Source organism: Bison bison, unplaced genomic scaffold (genome assembly GCF_000754665.1).
Source record: "Bison bison bison isolate TAMUID 2011002044 unplaced genomic scaffold, Bison_UMD1.0 scf7180017852743, whole genome shotgun sequence".
Taxonomy (NCBI): Eukaryota; Metazoa; Chordata; class Mammalia; order Artiodactyla; family Bovidae; genus Bison; species Bison bison.
Genome location: NW_011483316.1, coordinates 8,586 through 13,788, shown reverse-complemented (window position 1 = coordinate 13,788; position 5,203 = coordinate 8,586). Strand labels below are relative to the sequence as shown.

The window sequence follows — 5,203 nt, the reverse complement described above, 5'->3', positions numbered from 1 at the left end:
GCGGGGCCCTCCGGCGCTGCGGGGCCCCTCTCCCCGGGGGCCCCCAACTGATGGGCGCTGAGTCGGTGGCCGGGTGGGCAGAAACTGCCCTGCCTCCGCGGTCCCGGGTGCGAAGTTCAGGCCGGGAGGGTGTGGGCCCCCGCCAGGCGCGCAGATGGGCTGCTTTGGGGCTGCTGCTGTTCCTGTGGTCAGTGCCGTAACCGGAAACTCCTGCCCGGCCCGGCGCCGCTGTGTGCCTAGCACCGTGCCCCCCTCCTCCTCCGGGCTGGCGGAGGGAGTTCCTTGAATCTGCACAGAGCTCTGGTCTGGCCCCCGGGAAGCCGCTGGCCCCTCTGCGTCCCCTCACCCGCCCCCTGCGCCCCTACCAGTACCCCGAGCTCTGGGCTGCGCGTCCAGCCTTCTCTCTAGGAAAGCTGCCCAGGCCTCCAGCTGCCTTTGCCAAATGCCGCTGTGTCTGCGCTTCCTGCTTCACTTCCACGTTCGGGAGAAGGAACAGGGGCCGCGGATGGATAAGCAGTCCCCCAGGGGCAAGAGTCCTGCTGCAGGGAAGCTGGGTGGCAGGGTTCAGGCCTGCTGTGCAGTGGAAGCCCAGGGCCAGAGCAGCAGAGGGTGGGGCAGGGCAGGGCCCACCTGCCCCTCAGGGTCTCTGAGCACCTGAGTCTGCGCCGGCTGGCCTTGGGGAGGCCGGGTGGAGGCTGGGGTACCCAGGGCCTGGCTGCATGGGCGTCCCTGCAGGAGGAAGCCTGTTCAGACACACCTGTCATTGGCCAGTTTGGCGAGGGGGAGGGAGCACTGTCTTCTAGGACCCCGGCCCCACCCCCCCAGCAGTAAGGCAGGTGGTCTCTGGTCCTCAATGACCGTGTGGCCCTGAAGTTCTCTCAGGGTTTGAGTGATTTTTCTAACAGCTCAGAGATTTTCACTCGAGGCCTGGGGTGTCCCACTGCCCCTCAGGGTCCTGGGGCTGGTGGGGCGGACCCTCACCCGTGCGAGGGGCACATTGAAAGGAAGACTAGCACTGTGCTTCTGTCCCCCGTGCCAGCCTCTGTGGCCCCGACCTAGGCCTCTCTCAGGGTGAACTGGGGTTTTGTTTCCTGTCTAGAAAGTGCCAGAAATTGGACAGGAGAAAACAAATCAGAGGCTTTATTCCTACAGGGATAGAAGGGGGCTGTTTCTTATCTGCCTGGGGAATTTGGGGCCAAGTGTCAAGAAACCCATGAAAACATTGAATTAATCCTTCAGTAAATTGTTTAATAAACGCTGTCTTCCCATTAGGAGAGTAATACTTTATCACTGAAAGTTTGGGAAAAGTATCTAATGAGCCAGAACTAGGGACTCCACATAATTTGGCTTGAGTTTTCACAGGTTTAACGACTGCCATGATGAACATCTTTGCTGATGTGTCCCTGGAAGCCGGCTCAGTTTTCCCAAGGGTAAATTCCTAGAAGAGACACTGCCGGGCCTAGGACTGGGATGTATTTTGGCCAAAATGCCCTCCGGAAAGGCCCGGCTGAGTACCGTCCGCCCTCTGGGGCTGGCTCGAGTCCTCCTTTGTCTCTGGCAATCTCACAGGTAGAACAAGCCTTTCCACTCGGAGTTTAATCTCTTTACCTCCTGGTGGTATAGAGCATCTTTTCATTTTACTGTTGGCCATTTGGAAAATTGCCGGTATGTGTTCTATGTGCATTTTTAAGTATTTTTCTGTTGGGGCGCGTGTCTTTTTCTTGCTCAGCGCCTTCCTCATTAGGGTTGAGCCCGTCTGCATCATATACACGCTTATTTTTCAGTTTGTCATTTTCCTCTGAACTTTGGGTTCAGCTTTTGGTTTGTTTTGCTGGTAATGCTTGAGTTTTCAATTTGTGTAGCCAAACCTGTCAAAGTTGCTTTTATGGTTTCGAGCTTGGAGATAAGACCCAGGGCGGCTATCGCCGTGCTGAGGTTTCCTAACCCGTTTGCCAATTTAATGGCTAAACTTACAAATAAGAACTGAAGACCTGGAGGGTGTGAATTACAGGTTCCTGTGGCCATCAGAAGCCCAAGATGTGACGGGTAATAAATTCTGGAAAGGGAGAGGTTTTCTTCACCTCTTGTTGGAAGCCACCAACCTTCAGATATCTGTGTACACACGCAGGCTTGTGTGCACACACACACACACAGGCACACGTGTATGGATGCACAGAGCACATGTGCGCGCGTTCATACTTTAACTTTTGGGAAGCTCTGTCTCCTGCGTGTTGTTAGGTCATCATCAGAGAAAGGGCTGGTTTTATCGAAACTCCTGTTGTAAGAGGTGCCGACCTTGGCGTTTAGTTCCCCAGTCAGGCTTCTCACTGTGCGGGTTCAGGGTCTCCTGGGATCAGCCCCCAGGCCACCTTCCCCCAGTTCCTGCAATGGACCCACCTGGCACCGTGAAGGCTCCCTTCCCCAAGGCAGGGGCCCCCTGCGCAGCTCTGCTCAGCCCAGTCCGACGCTTCTAGAAGGACAGCCAGTAGCTCTCCTGTCCCGCAGGTGGGTGAGTGGTGGGAGCAGGGGCTGGGGCAGTGGCTGGGCTTCTGGTCGGGCCCCAGGGCCCCTCGTGGGCACTACTGGCCTCTGGCCCTCCCCTTGTCCTCCTGTCAAGGGGAGCAGGGAGTTCTTAGAGACATCTCTGTTATTCTCCGCATGGAGGTGACCTCCAGGGAGGCAGCTGGGGCCCTGGGGCCAGAGTGCGAGTGGCAGAAGCCAGACGCCCCCTTATTTGTCTGTTTTCCCTAAAAGAGTGAAGAGCGCCTTCACGATGAGAGAAACAAATGAAAGGAGGCACGGGCCCCCGCCCACACCAGGAGCCCTGACAGCCCCTGGGATGCAGCACTCTAGCCAGCTGGTGTGACAATGAAGGGCGTGTCCTCGCCACGTCGGAAACTCGAGGCCTGCTGATCCCGCTGGAGGACTCTGTCCCGAGGTTGCCGTCACAGTCCAGGCAGGCGAATCGCCGCAAAGACGATTCTTCATTTAGCAAAGCAACCCCCACCTTCCGGCTGTTAGGAGGGGTGGGGGCACTGACCGCAGTGCGCCTGGAGCCTCTGCTGGAGAGGACGGGGCGGGGCCGCGTGGAGCCTAGGCGGGCTCTCCCCGTGGCCGTGGGGCGGCCTGCCAGCAGAAGAGATGACGGAGTGGCGTCTCACCCGGGACGCGCCAGCCACCGTTAGCAGCGGGGCCTCCTCTGCAGAGCGGCCCGCACGGGGGCTGGCTGGGGTGCTGCGGGCTCCCTGCTGACCTCTTCCTACTGTTCCAGCTTTGATCGTGAGCATTGCTTTCTTACATACAAAGACCAACTCGTAGCGTATGGAATGGAGCTGTGCGAAAGTTCATGTGTGTGAGCGTAGCCACACACACACAGCACCCAGACCAGGTCCGTGTAATAACTCTGCCCACTCAGTTCAGCCTTGGAGAGGCTATTTCTGTAAAACTTTTTTAAAATCACTCACCTCAAGAGTTTGGGACTGACGTATACACACTATCACGTATAAAATAGGTGACCGGTGAGAACCTGCTGTATCGCTCTGCGCTGTAGTCATTCAAATGGGGAGGAAACCAGAAAAGAGCGGATCTGCGTATACACAGAGCTGATTCAGTTTGCTGTGTGGCAGAAACTAGAGCCATATTGTAAAGCAGCTAAACTCCAGTGAAAATTAATTAAAAAGTCTCTTGCCTCAGAAACGACTTTTATTCAGTTTGTTTCTCAAGTGTCAGATTTCTTAAGAGTTTTCCTGGTGTGATTTTCACCCAATTTATTATTTACCATCTTAGTGACCAACTTGACTTTAAGATTGTCCGTTAATAAGGCAGCTAAACTAGGCAGAAATGAGCCCCTTGAGGGCACAGTGCTTGTCCCAAATGGAATGAAGACATGTTACCTCCAATTTATTCTCAGAAGAGCGGGGTATTTCCAACCCCAGATTTGAGAGAAAAAAGATATTGTCTCTGATTCTTTGCAGAAAATAAATTGGATGAAGGCCCTCATTCCACAACTCTGGGAAGCTTGCTTTTGCCTCTCCTTGGGGCTTCGGGGCACCGGGACGGTGCTGGGAGGTGGTCGGACTGGGGCTCAGGCTGCATTAAAGTGGGGAGACCCCTTTAAAAGCAGGAAAACATGCTGGGCAACGGCAGAGCAACGGAGGCTGGCAGGAGCCAGACGTTCTGGTCCAGCTGTGCTGTGGGCCGGAGACCCCTGAGGACGGTCCACTCAGAGGTAAGGACACAGGCCTGGGTGAGGGGAGCTGGCGGTGACGTGCGTACAGGGAGGCCGGGGGCAAGATGACCCCTCAGTGCCTGCTGAGGAAGCAGCTGGGCCTCTACACTCCTTACACGGGGCCCCTGGGAGGGGGCACCTCGGTCAGGATCGTGGCCAGTGCAGGCCCCCTCCTGGTACCTCCACCCTGAAGGCATCTGGGCGGTGGCTCCGTGTCTGCACAAGCAACTCCTCGAATCCTGTACATCAGAAACATGGCTGCCTGTCCCTGCTTCCGGCCAGGGGTCAGTTAACTTGTTACATCTTATAGGAGTTTTATTCCAGCTCTGTTCAGTGGCGGAGGCTGCTCCAAGTTGGTCAAGTGGTGACAGGGTGGTAAGACTGGGGCGTGCAGATCTGAACTGGAGTGTTAAACGTCAAGATGTGCAGGATGGCAGATGTCGCAGAGGAAACTGATTCCGGCGGAGCTTGTCCCGAGGACGCCTCTGTGCTCCCGGGAGATGATTTGGCGCAGAGTAAAAATGGGAGAGTTCACACTTCAGTCTCAAAAATCTCCCCAAGTCTGCAAAAATGATTCTATTTCAGCTTTCTTTTGGCAGAAAGAAGAGGAACCTACTGCACGTTCTCTGAGTTTGGGAAAGGCAATATGGAAAACTCGACCTTTTTCGGTACAGAAATCTCCTTCTGTCCTGAATCACGTCTTCCCTTCCTAGGACGTGGGAGGGGACGTGTGTCCTCAGGCTGAGGAAGGATCCTGGTGTCCTGGTTTCTCGGCCCCAGCTAGTTGGTGCCATCAGAGGACAGTTGGGCATTCCCTTGCACCCCACCCCCTTCCAGAAGGTACCATCTAATTCCACACTAAAGCCACTTTCAGAAACATCCCCTCCATGACACCCTGTGTGGCCCATCTTGGGAGTATATAGAACGATAGACATGTTGGGAAGAATGTCAGGAACCTGCAGACTGGGGAAAGGA

The 5,203-nt window shown here is 55.6% G+C and overlaps 1 long non-coding RNA gene across 1 annotated transcript; it reads left to right on the top strand.

The window, feature by feature from the left end:
* Window positions 1-376: 376 nt before the first annotated feature.
* LOC104998010 lies at window positions 377-3,689 on the top strand. The gene is made up of 2 exons (XR_826397.1): window positions 377-2,505; window positions 2,755-3,689. It is a non-coding gene; the product is annotated as an uncharacterized LOC104998010 (long non-coding RNA).
* The last annotated feature ends 1,514 nt before the right edge of the window (window positions 3,690-5,203 follow it).